General features: G+C 44.5%; 1 long non-coding RNA gene across 1 annotated transcript; it reads left to right on the forward strand.

Annotated features, from left to right (window-relative positions):
- The first annotated feature begins 10,369 nt into the window (after positions 1-10,369).
- Positions 10,370-19,799, forward strand: LOC147087271 (uncharacterized). The gene is made up of 3 exons (XR_015075584.1): positions 10,370-10,510; positions 10,997-11,195; positions 19,508-19,799. It is a non-coding gene; the product is annotated as an uncharacterized LOC147087271 (long non-coding RNA).
- The last annotated feature ends 3,720 nt before the right edge of the window (positions 19,800-23,519 follow it).

Raw genomic sequence — 23,519 nt, forward strand, 5'->3', positions numbered from 1 at the left:
CTGCAAATGCAAGATTCGTAATGTTACCCCTTACAAACAATTCCAATTTATTTACATATAACAAGATAATCAATGTCCTTAACAGCGACCTCCGGGGGATACCACTGCGGATTTTCACACTGTCAGTGAAACATCCGTTCATCACTGTTCTCTGCCTCTTATCCCTTCTCCAATTAAGTACTCAATTTACCATCATGCCTATAATATCATGACTTCTACTTTTCGAGTGAGTGCGTTATGTGATACATAATTGAAATTCCAGATATACGAAATAGATTGCACGGCCTATTTGTTATTTCATTAAAAACACAGTCAGGGTAGTCAAACACGATTTCAGTTGAACAATTCCAAGCTGACTGTCCGTTATTAAAGCATGCTTCTGTAAGGGAGAAATAATATTGTCCTTGACAATGGTCTCTGGTAATTTTCCCACCACCGAAGGCAGACTGTTTAGCCTGCTGTTACCAGTTATATCGCTCTCCACTTTTTTGAACAATCATGTGACATTTGCAATACTTCAGTCCTCTGGCATCAGTCTCATTTCCAAGGAAGTTTGTAATATTGTGGTCAGAAATTCTGCTATCTCCTCCATCACTTCCCTCAGCAATGTTGGATACATCCCATATGGATCGGGTGAATTGTTAATGTAAATAACGTCGACTTATTTTCCACATCCTACCTATCTATTTTATCCTGTCCAGTAGATCTACGGCAACATGAACATAATCCTTTTCCTATGTGAAGACAGATGCAGCTAATCATTCAGTACCTCAGTCATGCTCTCTGCCTCCACAAGAATATTTCCTCTTTTGATATTAATCGGCCCCACCATTCCTTTAATGTTTATAAAAGATTTATGTTACCCACCAGTCTGTTTTCATGCGCCCCCTCTTCGCTGCTCATATCGTTTTCCAATTTCTGCCTCCACTGTCCACATTCTGGTGTTCTGCTGTATTCTGCATTTCACATTTGTCATAAGCCTCCTTTTCTCTGTTTAGTTTAATCTCTATTCTGTTTCTCTTCCAGGCGCTCTAACTTTGGAAGCCCCTTCTATCCTCCTTATGGGCACATGCTTGGTTTGTACCAAGTGGAGCAATCCCAGCTTCTCAAGACTCTCCACAAAACTGAATTCTGTCAACCCTCCTCCCACTCTGGTAAATTTCCTCTGCACCATTTACTAGGTCATGAGATCCTTCCTAATATTTGCAGGCCAGAATTGGAGACAAAGCTCCAGCTGAGGCTTAACCAGTAATTTACAAAGATTTAGCATAACTCCTTCATTTTGTACATTATGGCCCATAAATTCGGGTCGGGGGCTTCCCGCGGGTGTAAGCCCCCGACCTGCTCTTACCTTGCGTGCCGGCCGTTGAGCTGTGGGCCCCCATGGAATTGCGATCCTGGGCCTCCTCCAACTGCCAGCGCACATTGCTTGCTTATCCCAGGGGCACAGTTAGTTCGATGCGTCCCCTGGGATCACGTGGGCCTTGTAGCGCCAATGGTAGCAGAGAATGCATCATTCCTAAGTTTGACAGGAAGGGCTGTCAAACTTATAAAAGCTATAAGCCCCAAAACATCGCTAAATCTTCAAAGTTTTTTCTTACAAAATCACATTTTTAAAATACATGAAATAACTATTTTAAACTAATTTAAATTTTTGAATAAAATTAATTTTATATTCTAACGGGGCTAAAAATGAATTTACCTTTCTTTAAAGTATTTAAAAATAATAAATCCGTGGAAAAAATGTTTTAATTTTGATGAATTAATCACTTACCTTGTAAAGAGCAGGCCTTGCGTCTGCTTTGTATATGTGCAACTCCTGGAGACTTACCTTCCCAGGAAAACCTGCAAAATAAATGTAAGTTCGATGCACATGCACAGCCTCTCCTGTGCACTTGTTTGAACTCTGAACCCCTTCCTTCAGGGTAACGGAAGTGCCGGTTTCCTGCGCATGCGCAGTGCAAGCAGGAAACCCGCACTTCCATTGGGCTTACGGGTGAGTAATCCATGTTTACACACCCGTGGAGACCCGAATTTCTGGGCCTATATCTCTACTATTAAAGCAAAAGGTCTTCAAAGATTTTTTTTAAAGATTGATCATATGGTCCTTCCACCTTTAAAGACTTGTGTATGTGCACTCTGTTCCTGAATGCCCTGGAATATTTTCCAATTTCCTGTACATTGCGTCTCCTCATTCGTCTGCCCAAAATTCATCACTTCACACTTCTCTGCCTTAAATGTCAGCGGCAAAGTATCTGGCCTTTCTCCAGTCTCCCTCTGTCCTGCTGAAGTCTGCTGCTATCCTCCTCACTGCTTACTACAATTACAAGTTTACTACATATCCAACCATGCTCCAAGCTGACTTGCTTTTCAGATGAAAAGAATGCGGAATGCAGACAACATCATTTTAATTTTCGTCGAAACAGAATTTAGTCCTTGTTGTTCCAATGTCGTTAAACCACTTTAAATTAATTGGGCTCAGAAGCAATCTACATTGATTTCAATGCACAGCTACATTTGCAGCACAATACAGCGAAAATAGGCGGCTTGTAACCTTAAATTCTTCCACTGTGTTGTATTTAAACCCCCTAAATTTATAGTTTAGGAAATGTTAAGTGTAATATTATCTCTTCATGTATTTTAAGAACATAAGCAATAGGAGCAGATTTAGGCCCTTTTCCCTTTGCCCCTCCTCCATCATTCAATAAGATCATGCCTGATCCTCTACATCAAATCCAACTTCACGCACTACAGTCATAGAGTCATAACGGCACAGAAGGAGGCCAATTGTTACATCGAGTCCTTATCGGATCTCTGCTGAGTGAACCAGTTAGTCCCACTCCCTCGCCTTATCCCCGTAGCCCTGCTAAAAAAATCCAGCTTCTCTAACCTGTCCTTGTAGATAAGATCCCCCATCCTGGGAACCAATCTGGTAAATCTCGGCTGCACCTTTTGAAGGGCCTTCACATCCTTCCTAAAGTGGGCCGACCAGAACTGTATTCAATACCCTAGTTGTGGCCTAACCAGTGCTTTATAATGATTTAGCACAACTTATTTACTTTTGTACTCAATACCTCTATTATGAAGCCCAAGATCCCATATGCTTTCTTAAAAATTCTCTCAATATGCCCTGCTGCCTTCAGGGAACTATGTCTATTAACTCCAGGGCCCCTCATTCCTTGCACACTAATTAAAACTATGCCATTAAGTGTGTAATGCCTCTCCCTGTCCCTTCTGCCAAAATGCATCACCTCACACTTCTCTGTATTAAATGCCATCTGCCACTTGTCTGCCCATTCTGCTAGTCTTTCTATGTCCTGATGCTTTCGATTGGTATTAACATCATTGTTTGCCATATCCCCAAATTTGGTGTCATCAGCAAATTTAGCAATTTTGCTCTGCATTCCAATATCCATGTCATTGATATATCTCAAAACAAGCTGTGACCCCAGCACTGACACTTGAGGAACACAACTGTCTGGTATCAGACACTCTGAAAAAGAGCCATTTAACACAACTCGCTGTTTTCTGTCCTTAAGCCAATTCCTTATCCAAGCTGCCACTGCCCCACCTATTCCATGCACCTCAATTTTGATAACCAGCCTTCTATAGGGTACTTTATCAACGCATTCAGAAAATCCATGTAGACAACATCCATTGCATTCCCTTCACCAATATTCTTTGTTAATTCAGCAAAAAATTCAATTAAATTAGTCAAACACGTTCTGCCTTTCACAAATCCCTGTTGGTTCCCCTTAATTAGCTTGAACGTCTCTAAGTGCCCGGTAATTTATTTCTTGGTCATTGTTTCTACAACTTTACCCACCACTTATGTTAACTGACAAGGAGTAGCTACTAGGATTTTCCTTACACCCTTCTTCTACAATGGTGTCACATTTGCCACTTTCCAACCCTCAGGCACCACCCCCACATCTAGGAAAGATTGGGAAATTATGGCAAACCCTTCCGCTATCTCCTCCCCCAATTACCTTAGCAACCTGCGATTTAAGACATCTAGACCAGGCGACTTGTCCGCTCTAAGCATACCCAATCTTTCTAGTACATCCTGTCTATCAATTTTCAACCCTTCTGTTGCTTCTCGCTTTTGCTCTTCTATCGTTATTTTGACAGCATTCACCTCTTTATTATACACTGATAACATGTGCTCATTGAATATTCTAGCCTTGCCCTGCGCCTCTAAGCATAATAGCACTTTCTTTGTCTCTAATAGGCCCCACACCGTCTCTTACTATCCGCTTACACTTTACAGGCTGGTAGAAGATTTTAGTGAACTGCCATTCTACTATCATATTATCTCTTTGTCAATCTTCCTTTCATCATCACTTCCCCTCTCAACTTATTGCATTTCGTCTGGTTCTCCTTTGAAGAATTCACTTGACATGCATCATGCAACCCCTTTTTTGTTTCATTATCTTCTCTATCTCCCTCGTCATCCAAGGAGCCCTTGTTGGAATGGATCATCTCCTCCTTAAAGATCACTCATTGTTCCGTTGCAGTTTTCCCTGTCAGTCTTTGTTTTTCAATTTTACCAGGGCTAGATCCTTTCACATCCCATTGAAGTTAGCCCTATTCCAGTATAGAAACTCCACTCTTGATTTCAGAAATTCCTGCCCCTGCTTTCCCTTTACCGGAGCAATATCCCAATCGATATTTGGGTAACTCAAGTGCCCCAATATCACCACTCTAAAGCTCTTGCATGTCTCTGCAATTTCCCTGCAGATTAGCTTGTGGGAGACTACGATCTCCCGCATAAAGAAATAGGCAACACAGCGAGCTACAAGATATTGGTCTTTACTCCAACTCTCACAATACAGTACTGAATTTGTGAAGCCCGCGAACCTGTGATGACTCACGGATTGGTCACCTGCTGGAACCTGATTGGTTTTCCTTCTATCAGCAGCAGGCAAGTCTGAACGTGCCTTATTCCTCTCAGCTTGCAACTGTCTTGCGGGGGGAGGGGAATACAGCAGTTAAAAGGGGATTATACAGGTTTATCTACATAAACACAGTGTTTCCCCAATGTGGCAACGGCACATACGCCCGCCCAGAATCCTCGTTAACTGTAAAAGTCAGTCTCTGCGGAGGTTTGACCAAGCGGCCGTAGCGGCTGTAGTAGCGATCTGGCGTGTGAGGAGGGCTGTCTGGGAGGTCGGCCGGTTGGTTCGTCGGCTGGTCAGGCGGATGGTCTGCTGGTGGGCTGGCTGAACAGGCTGCCGGCGAAGGTGGGGCGGCGGCTGGAAAGTAAGGTTCTGGCATGTCTTGGTCCTCTGCTGGGGCCGCCGCCAACACAGGAGGTCTGCCCTGCCATGGGGGAAGAGCCGACCGAAACGGGAAGCTAAGGTCCAGGTGCGCCGGTTTGAGGCGGTCTACTGAAATAAGGTCCGGCTTCCCGCCGACATCGATAAGAAAATCTTTTTCCTCTGTCTCCAATACTGGCAAGGGGCCGGTGTATGGTGCCTGCAGTGGGCCTCTGTGCATGTCCCGGTGCACGAAGACGAACTCCGCATGTCGGAAGTCTCGAGGCACGTAGGACAGCTGCGGGCCGTGTTGCGAAGTGGGCACTAGACAGAGTTGCTGGGCCGCGTCCTGGTGCAGGGAAAGCTGTTTGGCGGCCGACCACGGCTCCGTTGTCAGGGGGAGGAAGTCGCCTGGTACTCTGAGTGGTCAGCCATAGGCCATCTAGGCCGCAGAGGCGCGGAGGTCCTCTTTGGGCGTGGTACGCAATCCGAGGAGAACCCAGGGTAGCTTGTCGATCTGTCTGGTATCGACCAGGCTGGCGCAGAGAGAGGCTTTCAAAGAACGATTAAAGCGCTCGCAGAGCCCGTTGGCCTGCGGGTGGTAGGCTGTTGTCCTGTGCAACTTGGTGCCGAGGCCGGCAATGATGGCATTCCACAACTGTGAGGTGAACTGGAGGTTATATGTCGGTCGGCACACTGAACCGGGCCACCCATGTCGAGACGAATGCTCGCGCGACGTCAGTCGTGGTGGTGGAGGCGAGGGGAACCACCTCGGGCCTTCTGGTGGTGCGGTCGACGATCGTGAGCAGGTGTGTAAAACCATGCGATGGCGGCAAGGGTCTACCAGATCGACGTGGACGTGGTCGAAACGCCTCTCGCGAACCGGGAAACACTCCAATGGTGCCTTGGTGTGCTGCTGGACCTTAGCACGCTGACACGGCATGCATGTTTTGGTCCAGTCTCTCACATCCTTGTGGAGTCCAGGCCAGGTGAACTTCGCGGACATAAGTTTCTGAGACGCACGCATTACTGGATGTGAGAGGCCGTGGATGATGTCGAAAACTCGCTTGCGCCAGGCGGATGGAACGACCGGCCTAGGCGAAGGGACTGAGACATCACACAGGAGGGTTGTGCCAGCTGCGTGGAAGTGGATGTCGGCCAGGGTGAGACTGGTAGTTGACGTCCTGAGGGCCTGGATCTCCGCATCGGCAGCCTGGTCTCTCGCCATGCCGGTGTAGTCGATGCCCAGGTGCACTGCGTGGAACGAGGGTCTTGAGAGGCAGTCGGCCACCAAATTATCCTTGCCGACGACGTGGCGGATGTCCGTGGTGAACTCCGAGATGAAGTTGAGTTGGCGCTGATGGCGCGCGGACCAGGGTTTGGTTACTTTGGCCATGGCGAAAGTGAACGGCTTGTGGTCCACGAATGCGGTGAACGGCCGGCCTTCCAGAAGGAAATGGAAGTGCCGGATTGCCAGGAACAGGGCCAGCAGCTCTCTGTCGAATGTGCTGTAAGCCTTCTCGTTCTTGCGCAGCTGTCAGCTGAATAATGCCAGTGGCTGCCACGCCTTCAACCCACTGTTGCTGGACGGCGCCGACGGCGTAATCCGAGCGTCCGTGGTGAGGGTGGTCTTGGCGCCCGGGATGGGGTGGGCCAGTACTGTGGCGTTGGCAAAGGCGCTTTTGGTCTGGTGGAAGGCTGTCGCCATCTCGCTGGACCAGGTGAGTTGCTCTTTGCCCGTTTTGCCCCTGGTGGCTTTGTAGAGGGGGCGCATGAGTGCGGCGGCACTGGGCACAAACCGATGATGGAAATTGACCATCCCCAAAAATTCCTGCAGCGCCTTAACCGAGGTGGGCTGGGGAAAGTCCGCCACCGCCTGCACCTTGGAAGGTAGGGGAATGGCTCCCCTTGGCGAGATTCTGTGGCTGAGAAAGTCAATTTGGGCTGCTCCAAACTGGCATTTGGCCGGGTTGACGATTAGACCGTGTTGGCTGAGGTGCTGGAAAAGGGAGCGCAAATGCGCAATGTGCTCGACCTTGCTGGTACTGGCCACGAGGATATCATCCAGATAGACGAACAGGAAGTTCAGGTCGCGTAGGACGGAGTCCATGAGCCGTTGGAAGGCCTGTGCGGCGTTCTTAAGCCTGAAGGGCATGCGCAGGAACTCAAACAGTCGGAAGGGGGGTGATGACCGCCGTCTTCTGGATGTCTGCGTGGTAGACGGGGACCTGATGGTAGCCGCGAATCAGGTCGACCTTGGAAAAGATGGACTTTCCTGCTAGGTGTGCCGAGAAGTCTTGGATGTGCGGAATGGGGTATCTATCGGGCGTGGTGGCGTCGTTGAGCCATCTGTAGTTGCCACAGGGGCGAGAGCCACCGCCCGTCTTGGGTACAATATGGAGGGAGGATGACCAAGGGCTGTTCGAGCGGCGGATGATGCCCAGTTTTTCCATCGTGGTGAATTCTTTCTTGGCCACCGCCATCTTGGATGGGTCCAGGCGTCTGGCTCGAGCGAACACTGGTGGTCCCGTAGTGGCGATGTGATCTTCGACCCCATGCTTGGCTGCCGTGGCTGAGAGGGTCGGTTGTGTGAGCCTAGTGAAATCTGCGAGTAGGCGGGCGTAGTTGTCATGCGCCGGGGCGGAGCAGGACCCGACGAGGGCTGGGCTGTTGCTCTGCTGGCAGGCCAGTGAAGCGAAAGTTGCTGCATCGATCAGGCGCCTGTCGCGGACGTCGACCAGGAGTCCGTGGGCGCAAAGAAAATAGGCGCGCAGCAAAGGATGTGCCACCGAGGCCATCACGAAATCCCACATAAATCGCTGGCCATTGAAACAAACCTCGGCCCGTCGCTTTCCGAAAGTAGCAATGGCTGCGCCATTTGCCGCCACGAGGGGTGGGCTGCTGCGGCCTGCCTAAATGTCGAGCTGTGAGGCAGGAATTATGCTGCATTAGGCTCCGGTTTCGCAAAGGAATCTGCGCCCAGAAAGAGAGTCGGTTATGTACAGCAGTTTAACTGTGGTGCCAATGGCCATCGTGGCGGCGGGGGTGCGGTCAAGCAGGCCTAGGCGGTGGCCCGGGGCTGGTGCATTGGGCTGGGCGGCCACCTTGGTTTGATCAAAAGAGCAGGGTGCTCTGCAGCGTTGGGCTTTGTGGCCAAAACGCGCGTGGTAGTAGCATAGTTCTGCGGCCTGGCGTGGCGGCGCGCGCTCGGTGGTGTCGGGGAGCCTCGCGGCTGCACAGCCGAGTTGGGCGATGGTGAAAACTTTGTCCGTGGCGGCTGCCAGTTGTACGCAGTCCGTGATCGGGGACCCCGCGAGGGCAGTCTGTACCTGCTGAGGAAGATGGCTGAAGAAAAGGGCCCGAAACAAAAGGCACTGCGGTACAGAGCCCAGGAGCGCAAGCATCCGGCTCATCAAGTGGGTTGGGGTAGATTCGCCGAGGCCTGGTAGTCAGAGAAGCCTGCGGGCCCTCTCCTCCTTGGACAGGCCATAAGCCTGCAGCAAGCGGCCCTTAATGATTGAGTACTTGCCGGTCTGTGGTTGGTTCCCCAGCAGGTCGAGAACTTCGGTGGTGGTAGAGCTTGCTAGTGCTGAGACTACGTGGAGGTACCTTTCTTCATCATCTTGAATCCTGCGAAGGGTGAATTGGGCCTCCGAGTGCGCGAACCAAGCTGGTGCTTGGTGTTCCCAGAAGGTGAGGTGCTTCAAGGACGCGGCGCCGGCCGACATCAAGCTGCTGCTGGTTGCCATCGGGTCGTTACTGGCCTCTGTTGGGCTGCGTGAGTCGGGGGCTTCGACCGTCGGCATCCAGGGTCACCAATGTGGGGGACTACAGTCTCCCGCGTAAAGAAATAGGCAACACAGCGAGCTACAATAAATAAGTTTTTACTCCAACTCTCACAACACAGTACTGAATTCGTGAAGCCCGCAAACCTGTGATGACTCACGGATTGGTCACCTGCTGGAACCTGATTGGTTTTCCTTCTATCAGCAGCAGACAAGTCTGAACGTGCCTTATTCCTCTCAGCTTGCAACTGTCTTGCGGGGGGAGGGGAATACAGCAGTTAAAAGGGGATTTTACAGGTTTATCTACATACACACAGTGTTTCCCCAATGTGGCAACGCCACAAGCTCCTGTATATCACTCTAACTCTTTGGAGGCCTATAGAATACGCGAATACCGTCATCATACGCTTTTTGCTGCTGAACTCTAACCAAATGGATTATGTCATTGTCCCCTCAAGAACATCCACACTTTCCAACTGTACAATGTTTTCCTTAATCGGCACTGCCATCCCACCTCCCTTTTTTCATTTGCTCTCTTTTCTGAATTCCTTGTACCCTTGAATAATAAGTGTCCCGTCCTCACAGTTTTAATGGCACGTTTCCGTTCTTGCCACAACATCATATTGCCACACAGCTATTTGTGATTTTAGCTCAAAAACGCTACTCACCACACGTTGAGAGTTTACGTACATGCATTCTAAACCCATCTCTGAATTTGTCATTGTCTTTTTTAGTCTGCTCCTACATAAAATTGTATTATTACCGCCTCAAGTACTGTCTTCTCTAGTACTAGCTAACACAAGCACTCTTTTATGCACCTTATTCCTCTTTTCTACTTGAATATGCTGGTGCTCTTTTCCCTGCCAAGTTAGTGTAAATCCTCCCCAACAGCAATAACAAACCTCACCCCGAGATTAATGGACCGGAGTCTGTTGAGGTGCTCACAGGTGATGAGTTCATAATCCCACTTTAGGAAACTTAAATCTTAAATTGGGGTAATTGATTAGTTGACGGCAGGAAAATAAACAGGAAACAACGGGAGGTCGTACATAGTCAACTAGATAATTAAGGTCCTTCAGGGAAGAGAATGATAGTAAACTGTTTGGGGTGAATTGTCACACCGCAGGGTGGAAAGAGGTGGTAGCGATTTTGCAGCCCGTTTTCAACCCTAATGATTGTTGTTGCCGGTTATTATTGTCTAATATTCAAATTTTGTAAAGCTGGAGCTTGCAACGTTCCAATCCGTACTGCATTCCAGCTTGTAAACAAACTCAGTGCTGTTGCTTTAATTGTGGGGATGACCTCACTTCCTGCCGGCCTCTCTTTCTGCTCTCAGTGCCTCAACGCTTCCTGGTATGAACTTCTGCGAGGCGGAGCATAACAATCAGTCGCCGTTACTTACAGCTCTCATCTCTCAATTTAGCTCACACTAGAACATGGAGAGAGCCGCCATGTTAATGCTGTTTGGTGAGTCGTGATCAATTTAATACCTGCTTTGCTGGATTCTGGGTCTGCGAGGTAACTGAGTGGGCAAATGTAAGCAGGAGAGTGGGACTGAATCCGGTGGTGACCGATCTCCGGTAGTTCAGTGGATTAAAGCAACTCCTGGCAAACTAAGTGGACCACTTTAGATCGGCAATCTGTCAGAGTGGATATTTGTTTGTGCTGAATTCTCCATGAGTAACATTGAGACAGTGCAAGTGGTATTAGTTTTCGGGAGAGGTGAGAGATTTGCAGCGTCGGAGATCAGATATGCAATGTATCCACTCTCCCCAAGGGCAAAACAGAAAACCGCCGCCCTTACAGCCATGTTCCAGGGTGAGTCTCCTTCTTCACAAAGGAGAGGGGAAAGATAAGAGTAATTGAAATAAAACGGTTAAGAGTATGTCTGATAAATCACAATATCACCTGATGAGGTGTGCGGTTTCACAATGTTGTTCGGTTGACTTAAAGGTTCTTCTGTCGGTTCAGTAATGCCGGCTAATCTGTGGAAAAGAACAGGAATGTACCCGGTGGGCAAAGGAAGATGCTTTCTGGCCGGCACAGTCACAATGGATCGAATGGCTTCCTGTGCCGTACGTTTCCATGTTTCTACAATTTAGGAGGTTTGGAAAGAGGAGAAGAACAATATTATCTGACAGTGGATATTACAGTAAATATATTTTTAGCACTGCCTTTGTTTCTGGGACACTTTTCTTTCCGTGAACATTCGAGTTGAAACCGCAGCCTTCCGTTTTCACACCTAACTGTTGCTACTTTTCTCTGCATGACTGAACATTGTCCATTTGTTTGCTTATTTTTCATTCTCTTTTCACACTTTCATCTCAATGTAAGGCGTTTTGTGATATTTGTGAGCCTGCGTGTACTGTCTGTGCAATTAAATGTTTCTGGTGAATATTTCGGGCAGCTTGCAGACCTAGAAATTTATTTTAACCCCTTTTCCTCATTCAGTCTGCAAGAGCTGAGCATCTGACTGTGATATTGATCTGCCCAGAGTGCGGACACTAATGTCCGCTAACAAATGCTGGGCTGCATCTGCCCTGCTGTGCTGATAATTTATCTCTTAGACTCCATTTTTTCAATCTCAATTTCCACCGTCAGTACCTCCATTCATTCCATAAGGGAGATTCCACGGTGGCCTTGCTATTCTTTTCCGTGCTATGGTCGATTGTGGAGATCAGTAAAAATGCTCAGTTTTTTCACACACACACCGCCCAGCTGCTTTCCTTTGTCTTTCAGTAATGGTTTCACTCAGTCACAAAATGGACCATGTGTGTATCTGTGCATCATTTACCATGGCTTTGTTTCTTCAAGGCAAAGGCACATCCTGATACCAGCCATGGATTTTTGAAATTGTTTACACATGGTCGTCTCGATAGGCCTTATTTATTTAGCCATTCAATCTTACAGTGCAGAAGAAAGACATTTAGTCCCAGGATCGAGGTTTTAACACATAACCATGCAAAATATGAAAGATTATATGGAATCTGATTCAATCACACTTTCAGGTAGTGTGTTCCAGATCTTAAAAAACCTCTGTGTCAAATCATTTCACCTCATCTCCGCTCTGGAACTTTAGCTGTTTATCTGAAATCTTTGAACTTTGCTTGCCGACAGTTTATCACTCCTTGCTCTATCAAAGCCCCATATATTGCTAATAACTCTGTTGTAAGGAGAGCAATTTCAGCTCCTCCAATGGATGGCACTCATACCTAGTATTATCCTGGAAACTTTCTCTGATCCCTCGCGAAGCACTTGAAATCATTTCTAAAATGCGGTGTTTAGAATTTTACACAATACTCCAGTTGAGGCCTAACCAGTAATTTGTGAATGTTTAGCTGGACTTCCTTGTTCATCTATTCAGTGCATCTTTCTTCAAAGCCAAATATCTCGTACACGCTCTTAACTGCCTCTTCAATTTGCCCTGCCACATTCAATGATCGGCCAGCATGTGCTCCCAGTTACCTTTGCTCTTTGACAACTTGAAGATATTGTCATTTGTATTATAATGCCTCGCCATGAAGTTTCTACCAATGTGCTTCACTGCACTGTTAGCCACAGTAAATTCCAGCTGTCATAGTCTGCCCATTTCACCACTCTGTCTATTTCCTCCTGAATCTGCTGCTATCCAGCTCTCTATATATAACCTTGCCAAATTTTCCATCAGTGCAAAATTCGAAATGTTACCCCTTATACACAAGTCCAATTCATGTAGGTAGAACACGATTATCAATGGTCTTAATACCGCCCCTTGGAGGAATACCACTGCATATTTCCACACATTCAGTAAAACTTCCGTTCACCACTGCTCACTCCCTCGTATCAATATATTATCGCCCCTATAATACCATGAGCCTCTGCAGTTCGGGTGATTCTGTTATGTGATACTTAATTGCAATTCCAGATATACAAAATCTACTGCACAACTTTCATCAGCCCTCAGGGATATTTCATCAAAAAACTCAATCAGGTTAGTCAAACACAATTATTCTTGAAAAAATCCAAGCAGACTGTCCCTTATTAAAGCTTGCTTCTGTAAGTGAGAACTTAATGTTGTCCTTGACAATGGTCTCCAGTAGTTTTCCCAGCACTGAAGGTGGACTGATTAGCCTGGCATTAACAGATGTATCGCTCTCCCCGTTTTGAAGAGTCACGTGATATTTGCAATCCTTCATTCCTCTGGCACTACTCCCATTTCCAAGGGGTTTTGTAAGATTGCGGTCAGAACTTCTGCTATCTCCTCAACCACTTCCCTCAGGAATGTAGGATACATCCCATATGGATTTGCTGACATGTTAATGTATTTAACGCAATCTTATTTTTCATATTCTTTTTATGTATTTTATCCAATCCAGTAGATCTACTGCAAAAATGGACTCCCTCCTCTTCCTATGTGAAGACGGATGCAAACTACTCATTCTGTACCTCAGTCATGCTCTCTGCGTGCACAAGAATATTTCCTCTTTTGACATTAATCGGCCCCACCATTCCTTTAAAATTTATTAAAGGTGTATATTACCCACTAATCTGTTTTCATGGGCTTCCTTTGCACTTCTTATATCGTTTTTACATTTCTGCCTGCACTCGCCCTATTCAACCTGGTGTTATGCTGCGTTCTGCAATTCACATTTGTCATAAGCCTCCTGAACTCCGCTTAGTGTAATCTCTATTCTGTTTCTCATCCAGGCACTCTAACTTTGGAAGCCCCATCTTTCCTCCTTATGGGCACATGCTTGCTTTGTACCGAGGAGAACAAATCCAGCTTCTCCAGCTTCTCCACATAACTGAAGTCCCTCATCCCTGGTACCATTCTGGTAAATGTTCTCTTAACTTTCTCTGCCATAAGGTGAACATTCCCAGCTTCACTGGTCTCTGCACATAACTGAGGTCCATCACCCTTGTACCATTCTGTTTAATATTCCCTTAATCTTCTCTGCCATAAGGTGAACAATCCCAGCTTCACTAGTCTCTCCACATAACTGAAGTCCATCAGCCCTGCTACCTTTGTAGTTAATCTTCCCTTAACATTCTCTGTCAGAAGGTGAACAATCCCAGATTCACTAGTCTCTCCAAAGAACTGAAGCCCATCATCCCTGGTACCATTCTTTTTAATATTCCCTTAACCTTCTCTGCCATAAGGTGAACAATCACAGCTTCACTGGTCTCTCCACATAACTGTTGTTCATCATCCCTGCTACCACTCTGGTTAATCTTCCATTAACCTTCTCTGCCTTAAGGTGAACAATCCCAGCTTCACTGGTCTCTGCACATAACTGAGGTCCATCATCCCTTGTACCATTCTGTTTAATATTCCCTTAATCTTCTCTGCCATAAGGTGAACAATCCCAGCTTCACTAGTCTCTCCACATAACTGAAGTCCATCAGCCCTGCTACCTTTGTAGTTAATCTTCCCTTAACATTCTCTGTCAGAAGGTGAACAATCCCAGATTCACTAGTCTCTCCAAAGAACTGAAGCCCATCATCCCTGGTACCATTCTTTTTAATATTCCCTTAACCTTCTCTGCCATAAGGTGAACAATCACAGCTTCACTGGTCTCTCCACATAACTGTTGTTCATCATCCCTGCTACCACTCTGGTTAATCTTCCATTAACCTTCTCTGCCTTAAGGTGAACAATCCCAGCTTCACTCGTCTCTCCACATAACCAAAGTTCATCATCCCTGCTACCACTCTGGTTATTCTTCCATTAACCTTCTCTGCCTTAAGGTGAACAATCCCAGCTTCACAAGTCTCTCCACATAAACGAAGTTCATCATCCCTGCTACCATTCTGGTTAATCTTCCATTCACCTTCTCTGCCTTAAGGTGAAAAATCCCAGCTTCATTAGTCTCTCCACATAACTGAAGTTCATCATCCCTTCTACCATTCTGGTTAATCTTCCATTCACCTTCTCTGTCATAAGGTGAAAAATCCCAGCTTCATTAGTCTCTCCACATAACTGAAGTTCATCATCCCTGCTACCATTCTGGTTATTCTTCCATTAACCTTCTCTGCCTTAAGGTGAACAATCCCAGCTTCACTAGTCTCTCCACATAATTGAAGTTCATCATCCCTGGTACCATTCTGGTAAATATTCACTTAACCTTCTCTGTCATAAGGTGAATAATTCCAGCATCTCAAGTCTTTCCACATAACTGAAGTTCATCATCCCTGCTACCATTCTAGTTAATCTTCCATTAACCTTCCATGCCATAATGTGAATCATTCCAGCTTCACTCGTCTCTCCACATAACTGAAGCTCATCATCCCTGCTACCATTCTGGTTAATCTTCGCTTAACCTTCTCTGCCATGAGGTCAACAAGCCCAGCTTCACTAATCTCGCCACATAACTGACGTCCATTATCCCTGCTACCATTCTGGTAAATTTTCCGTTTACCTTCTATGCCATAAGGTGGAAAATCCAAAATGCACTAGACTCTCCACATAACTGAATTCTGATTATCCTCCTGCAATTCTGGCAAATTTCCTCTGCACCGTCTACAAGGTTATCAGGTCCTTCCTAATGTGTGGTGGCCAGAATTGGACACAGTACTCCAGCTGAGGACTAACATGTGATTTACAAAGGTTTAGCATAACCCTTTTTCCTTTTATATATTATGTCGCTAATATTAAACAAAAGATATTAAAGATTTTTTTGACACATTGATCAACGAGTCCTGCCACCTTTAAATACTTTTCTATGTGCGCTCTGTTTCTGAACGCCCTGTAACATTTTATAATTTCCTATACACTGCCTCTCCTCTTTCGTCTGCCCAATTTCCAAAACTTTATATTTCTCTGTATTAAATGTCAGCTGCAATGTACCTGCCCATTTCACCAGTTTCTCTCTGTCCTCCGGAAGTCTGCTACTATTCAGCGCATTGCTTACTACATATTTCAGGTTTACTACTTTTCCAACCAAGCTGCAAGCTGACTTGCTTTTCAGATGAAAGAAATGGAGAATATAAAGCACTTGGCTTTCATGCACTTCCAAATGCAATTTAAAGTTTTTTATTTCAAAGTCGTTTAATTACTTTAAATTATTTGGACTCAGAAACAAACTACATTGATTGCAATGTTCAGTTGTATTTGCAGCACAATAGTTGTGTAGTAGTCGTTTGTATATTTCTATTTCTTCCATTGTGTTTCTATATAATTCCCCTAATTTATAGTTTACGAGAGGTAAAGTGGAATATTTTCTCTTCATATATTTTACGAACATAAGAACATAAGAATAGGAGCAGAAATAGGGCATCCTGCCGTTCTCGCCTGATCCGTCATTGAACAAGATCTTGGCTGATCTTTGAACCCCACTGCACCTTCACGCATTATCCCCATACCCATTGATTCGCTTAATAACCAAAAAATGATCGATCATGGACTTGAATATATTAACGACTGAGCCTCCAAAGCCCTCTGGGGTAAAGATTTCCAAAAATTCACCACCTTCTGATTGAAGAAATTACTCCTCATCTCAGTCCTAAATGGCTGAGTATGTATTTATAGACTGTGAACCCTGGTTCTAGACGCCTCAGCCAGGGGAAACATCCTTCTTGCATTTACCCTGTCTAGCCCTGTAAGAATGGTATATATTTCAATGAGATTAGCTCTCATTCTTCTAAACTCTAGAGAATATAGGCCTAGTCTGCTCAATCTCTCCTCATAGGTCAATCCACCCATCCCAGGAATCAGTCTGTTGATACAACGTTGCAGTCCCTCTATGGAAAGTATATCCTGCCTTAGATAAGGAGATCAAAACTGTACACAATTTGAAGGTTTGGTCTCACTGGGGCCCTATATAATTGCAATAAGTGTCTTGAATTCAATTTCATTAACAATTGAATGTCTGAGAATCATTCTGTTAGTGCACTTCTAATTGTAAATGTCAAAGCAGAATAGTGTAAATGTGTCAAATGGAAAATCTTGCAGGCCTATGAGGAAAAACATAAGAGGGGGTCTAAAGTTTTGGGCCTGAAAAAGAGCCAGGACAGGCACGAGGGGCCGAATGTCCTCTTGCTCCGCTGTCAGGCTCTGTGATTCGCTGATTCTATCTGTGGTGGTAAGCAAGGAATTAACTAATTATACGGTTAAACCACATCAGAGAGATTGTCACAGTGCATTTTCATTCAATATGTTTATCCTCATTCTTGGGTCTGATGCCGTTCCCTTACTGTCAGGGTTGAATTCCTCATTGTACAAGGTGACGCGCTTCTGACCTGTAACCAGCGGTTCTGTTGTCAGCATTTTCTTTCACTGTTAACCTCAGGCTGAAATAATTTCATCATCTATTTTTATCGGTAATTAAATCCACTTTTTATTTCCACACAGATTGCACCTGAACAACCCCAGCTTCTCTCATCCCTCCTCATAAATTAAGTGCATTTCCCTGGTATCATACTGACGAATCTGCACCTAGCCTTCTCTGCTCAAAGGAGAAAAAGTTAATCTTCTCTAGTCTCTCTTAATAACTGAAGTACTTCTTTCCCGGTATGTTTATGATAAATCTCCCCTTAACATTCTCTGCTCTAAGGAGACAAATCCAAGTGTCTCTAATCTCTCCGCATAACTGAAGTTGCTCAGGCCTGGTGCCATTCTGGTGAATCTCCAATTACACCTCTGCGCTCCAACGAGGACAATCCCAGCTGCTCTCATCTCACTACATAACTGAAGTCTGTAAGATCAAGACCATCAGTTCAGCTGCTACATCACACAGTTCCCCTGATCACAACGCTCAAACAGTTCTGAGGCTTCGCCCTCTCTGAGCACTGATTCTGAGTCTTTCCCGAATGTCTCTCCTATCCCCACGCATGCTCTTCCCCTGTTTAGTTTGCCTGTGAATCCCATCACCTTGGCCTTGAACTTATTTTTAGTGAACAGCTGACCATCTGACTTATTTTCAGACCTTAAACAAGCTGATGTATTGAATTATTTTCACTTCAGTGACTGTAATGCTCTTGCAAAACAGCATTCTGTCTGATAGCATCCTCCGATTTATCCCATTCTGTTTGTGTGATGTCCCTAAGCACATCCCCTTTTCAAGTTTGGAAGTTGCTGGTGGAATATGAAATAACTATTTTTATTTTAATAATTGAATCAATTTGTACTAATAAACGACAGTATGGATTTCCAGTCGGCTGAAGCAACGCACACGGTGGTGGATTATACAAGAATTAATTAATTTTTCAGTTGAAATAGTATAAGAAAGATTGCCACAATGTATTTCTTTAAATGTGTTTAAACACATTCTCGGTTCTGAACCACTGTTCTTACTGTCAGGGGTTAAATTACTCTCTGTCCGAGGTGAAGCGATTCAGAGCTGAAACCATAGGCTTCTGTTTACAGCATTTACTGTTACTGTGAAATTCAGCCTGAGAATTAAATAGAATTACATTGCAATAACAGCACAGAGACAAGGCCATTCGGCACCAAAAGGTCTATGCCATTGATTATACTCCACATCAGACACCTCCCAATCTATTCAGATGACACTATCAGCATATTCTCCTATTCTTAACTCCCTCATGTTACCAAATAGTTTCAAATTAAATGCATCTATGTTATTCACCGCAACTGCACCATGTGATCCCATTTTCCTTATTGTGTCCAATCACTGCATGAACAATTGTCTCCTAAACGCCTTATTGGATAAATTGAACTAAGTCATCATCTCTCGGTTTGAAAAAGCACGGTTTAAATTGTTACTGGACTTAATTTGGAGAATAGTGTTTATTGTCAGGAGAATAGTGGAGGATACTGATCGCCCGATAGCTCAGTTAGTGCCTGCAGTGCAGACCTAAGAAGTACATAAATGTAAGACCGAATGGTCAACATCGGCTCCTTGCTGAGTTCCCTGATCTCCAACAAGCGGATACTGGCGCTACCATTCAGCTCAGTGCTCCGAGGACAGTGAAGGAAGCCTCTGCCAAAAGTCGTGATGCAGCACTTTGATATCTGTTGCCTGCTGCAGAGCGAGCATGCGCGGTAGGAGGGTAAAGTTCTGCCGGGCTCACCACTGCTGACCTCAGGTCAAGCAACCCACTCAGTGTCTGCACTCAAACATGAACAGATAATGCCGGGGGTATTGGACACTTCGCGAGAGAAACTGAATTTATAATACAGTCACTGTATATTATACTAAATATATTGTAGTTGTCTCGCTTGTTTTGAGACACTGTTCTTTCTGCGAGCAGCTTTGTTCCTCTTTCTTTGAACTGAAGCTCCTTCGAGTTGAAACCGCTGACTTCCGTTTTCACACCGAACTGCTGCTGCTGTCCTCTGCAGTATTTAGCATTTCCCTTTGTTTGCTTATTTTTCATTCTCTTTAGCATCTTGCCTCTCAACTTCAGGCACGTTTTGCTATCATTGAGCGTGTGTATACTGCCTGCATATCTAAATCTTTCTGGTGAATAATTCAGGCAGCTTTCAGATATAAGAGTTTATTTCAATTCCATTTCCTCATTCAGACTGCTGGAACTGAGCATATCACTGAGAAACAGATCTGAACAGTGGGCTGAGACGAATGTCCTTCAAGCAATACAATGCTGCAGCTGCCTTTGGTGCTCAGAATTTAGACTTTATCTCTTAAACTCAATTTTATCCCAATCTGAATTCCTACCGTTACTGCCTCCATCTAATCCATAATGGAGATTCCACGATAGCCTTGTGTTTTGTGGTATGGTCGCATGTGGAAATCTGTAAAGATGCTCATTATTTGTACACAGACTCCACCCAGGTGCTTGCTTTGTCTTTAAATGATGGTTTCACACCATTAAAAATTGACCATTTTTGTATCTGTGCATCCCTTAATGGTGTTTTGCTCCTTTAAGGCAAATACACATCTTGATCCTAGCCATGGATTATTGGAATAGTTTACACTATGTCGTTTCGATAGAACTTATTTAGTTAGAGTCATTTTCTCTTAAAGTGCAGAAGGGGGACATTTAGTCCCAGGTTCGAACATTTAGACCATAAACAGGCAAATTAGTGCTCTTCAAATACATGTCCAATGGTCTTATGAAAGTTTCTATGGAATCTGATTTCACCAGGCTTTCAGTTGGTGTGTTCCAGATCTTCACCCTCTGTGCCAAATCATTTCACCTCATCTCCCCTCTGCACCTTCAGTAAATTATCAGAAATCTTTGAGATTTGTTTGTCGACTGTTTATCGCTCCTTGCTCTATCAATGCCCTATATTATTGCCAATACCTCTATTGCGCCTCCCATTAAAATGTTCTGTGAGGAGAGCAAATCCAGTTCCTGCAATGGGTGGCCCTCATGCATACAATTATCCTGGAAAATTTATCTTATCCTCCCGAAGCACTTGACATCATTCCAAAAGTGCGGTGCTTAGAATTGTACACAATACTCCAGTTGAGACCTGTTTGTAAATATTTAGCATGACTTTTGTGTTCCTCTATTTAGTGCGTCTTTGTATCAAAGCCAATTATCACATACACGGTCATAGTGGCCTTATCTACTTGTCCTGCCACCTTCGATGATTTGTGAGTATGTTCCCCCAATACACTTTTGTTCTTTTACCCCTTGAAGATATTGTCATTTATATTATACTGCCTCGCCATGTTGTTTCTCCCAAAGTGCTTCACTGCACAGTTAGCCGCAGTAAATTGCATCTGGCATAGTCTGCCCATTTCACCACTCTGACTATATCCTCCTGAAGTCTGCTGCTATCCAGATCACTACCGACAACGTTGCTACATTTTTTCATCAGACGGAATATTGGAAATGTTACCCCTTACACCCAAGTCGAGGTAATTTCTATATAATAATATAACCAATGGTGCTATTGCCAACCCCTGGGGGATACCACTGTGTAATTCCACACAATCAGTGAAACATCCGTCCATCACTACTCTCTGCCTCTTATCCCTTAGACAATTACCTACTCAATTTACCATCCTGCCTATACTGTCATCTGCTTCTACATTTCGCATCTGTTATGTCATATTAATTGAAATTCCAGATATACAAAATCGGCTGCATGACCTGTTTGTTATTGCTTCAAAAAACTCAGTCAAGTTAGTCAAACATGATATTTCTTGACCAGCTCCAAGTTGACTGTTCCTTTTTACACCATGCTTCTGTAAGTCAGACTTAATATTGTCCTTAACAATGGTCTCCAGTAGTTTTCCCACCACTGAAAGTAGACTGATTAGCCTGGCATTAACCGGTATATCTCTCGCCACTTTTTTGAACAGTCACATGATATTTGCAATGATTCAGTCCTTGGGCACCACTCTGATTTCCAAGGAGCTTTGCAAAATCGTGGTCAGAACTTCAGCTATCTCCTCCACTACTTCCCTCAGCAATGTAGCATACATTCCATATGGATCGTGCGAATTGTTAATGTAAATATCGGCAACTTAGTTTCTACATCCTTGCTATCTATTTTATCCCATCCAGTACATCTACTGCAACATTAACTTCATCATCTTCCTAAGTGAAGACAGCTGCAAACTATTCATTCAGTACCCCAGTCATGCTCTCTGCCTCCACAAGAATCTTTCCTCTTTTGACATTAATCGGCCCCAACATTACTTTAATGCTTATAAATGATACATTTTACCCGCTAATTTGTTTCCATTTGCTCCCCTTTCCCTTCTTATGTAATTTTTCAATTTCCGCCTGAACTCTCCCTATTCTACCTGGTGTTCTGCTGTATTCTGCAATTGACATTTGTCATAATTTAATTTAACCTCCATTGTCTTTCTCATCCAAGCGCTGTAGCTTTGGAAGCCCCATATTTCCTCCTTATGGGTACACGCTTGCTTTGTACCGAGGAGAACAATCACAGCTTCTCCGCTCTCTCCACAGAACTCAAGTCCATCATCCCTGGTACCATTCTGGTAAATCTTCCTTTAATCTTCTCTACCGTCAGGGGAACAATCCCAGCTTCACCAGTCTCTCCACATAACTAACTTCTGTCAATCTTTCTACCATTCTGCTAAATTTCCTCTGCATCATTTATAAGGTCATGAGATCCTTCCTAATGTGTGGTGGCCAGAATTGGACACAATGCTCCAGCTGAGGCCTAACCTGTGATTTACAAAGGTTTAGCAAACCTCCTTCCTTTTGTATTTATGTCTCTACTATTAAAGCAATAGATCTTAAAGGTTGTTTTAACATATTGATCAATAGGTCCTGCCACCTTTAAAGATTTGTGAATGTGCGCTCTGATTCGGAACGCCCTGTAATATATTTTAATTTCCTATATATTGTCTCTCCTCATTCGTCTACCTAAATTCCATCACTTCAGATTTCACTACATTAAATGTACCTGCCCACTTCACAAGACTGTCTCTATTCCGAAGTCTGCTGCTATCCCCCTCACTGTTTACTACAATTTAAAGTTTACTGCATTTCCAACCAAGCTCCAAGCTGACTTGATTTTCAGTTGAATGAAATGGTGAATATAAAACACATGGATTTCATTCACGTCAAAATTGAGTTTTATTCTTGTTGTTTCAAAGTCGGCTAATTTCTTTAAATTAATTGGACTCAGAAACAAACTACATTGATTTCAATGCACAGTTACATTTGCCGCACAATACAGGGTTATTAGGCGGATTGTATCATTCTATTTCATCCATTGTGTTTGTATATAATACCACTAAATTTACAGTTTACGAGATGTAAAGTGGAATATTATCTCTAAATGTATATTAAGAACATAAAAACATACGAAAAAGGAGCAGGAGTAGGACATCTAACATTCCAGAACTATCCCTAAACACCATGATTCAATTAATATCCAAAGATTAATCGATATTCGGCTTGGATATAATTAACGACTGAGCCGCCACAGCCCACTGGCGTACAGAAATCCAAAGATTCACCACCCTTTGAGTGAAGAAATGTCTCCTCATCTCTGTCTTAAATGGCCGACCCATTATTCTGAGACTGTGGCCCCTGGGTCTAGACGGCCCAGCCAGGGGAAACATCCTTCCTGCATCTACCCTGTCAAGCCCTTTAAGAATTTTATATATTTCCATGAGATCACCTCTCATTCTTCTAAATTCTAGAGAAAATAGGCCTAGACTACTCAGTCTCTCCTCATAGGACAATCCCCCCATCCCAGGAATCAGTCTGTTGAACCATCGTTGCACTCCCTCTATGGAACTCTAATTGTAACTGTCAAAATGGAATGGGCTAAATGATCCAAAGTGAAAAACTTGCAGGACTTTGAAGAAAAAACATATGAGTGGGACTAATGTGATTGGTCTGTCAAAGAGCCAGCACAGACACGATGGTGCTGTGGTTCCAGCGCTGCTGGAAAGTTCTGTGATTTGCTGATTCTATCTGTGGTGGTAAACACAGAATTAATTAATTATATGGCCAGAAACATAAAAGAAATATTGTCAAAATGTATTTTCCTCCTTAAATTAAATTCCTCATTGTCCGAGGTAAAGTGCTTCTGAGCTCACACAATAGGTTTCTGTTTTCAACATTTTCTTTCAGT

Source organism: Somniosus microcephalus, unplaced genomic scaffold (assembly GCF_052327205.1).
Source record: "Somniosus microcephalus isolate GS21.2 unplaced genomic scaffold, FLI_Smic_1.0 unresolved_chr6, whole genome shotgun sequence".
In the NCBI taxonomy this organism is placed as follows: Eukaryota; Metazoa; Chordata; class Chondrichthyes; order Squaliformes; family Somniosidae; genus Somniosus; species Somniosus microcephalus.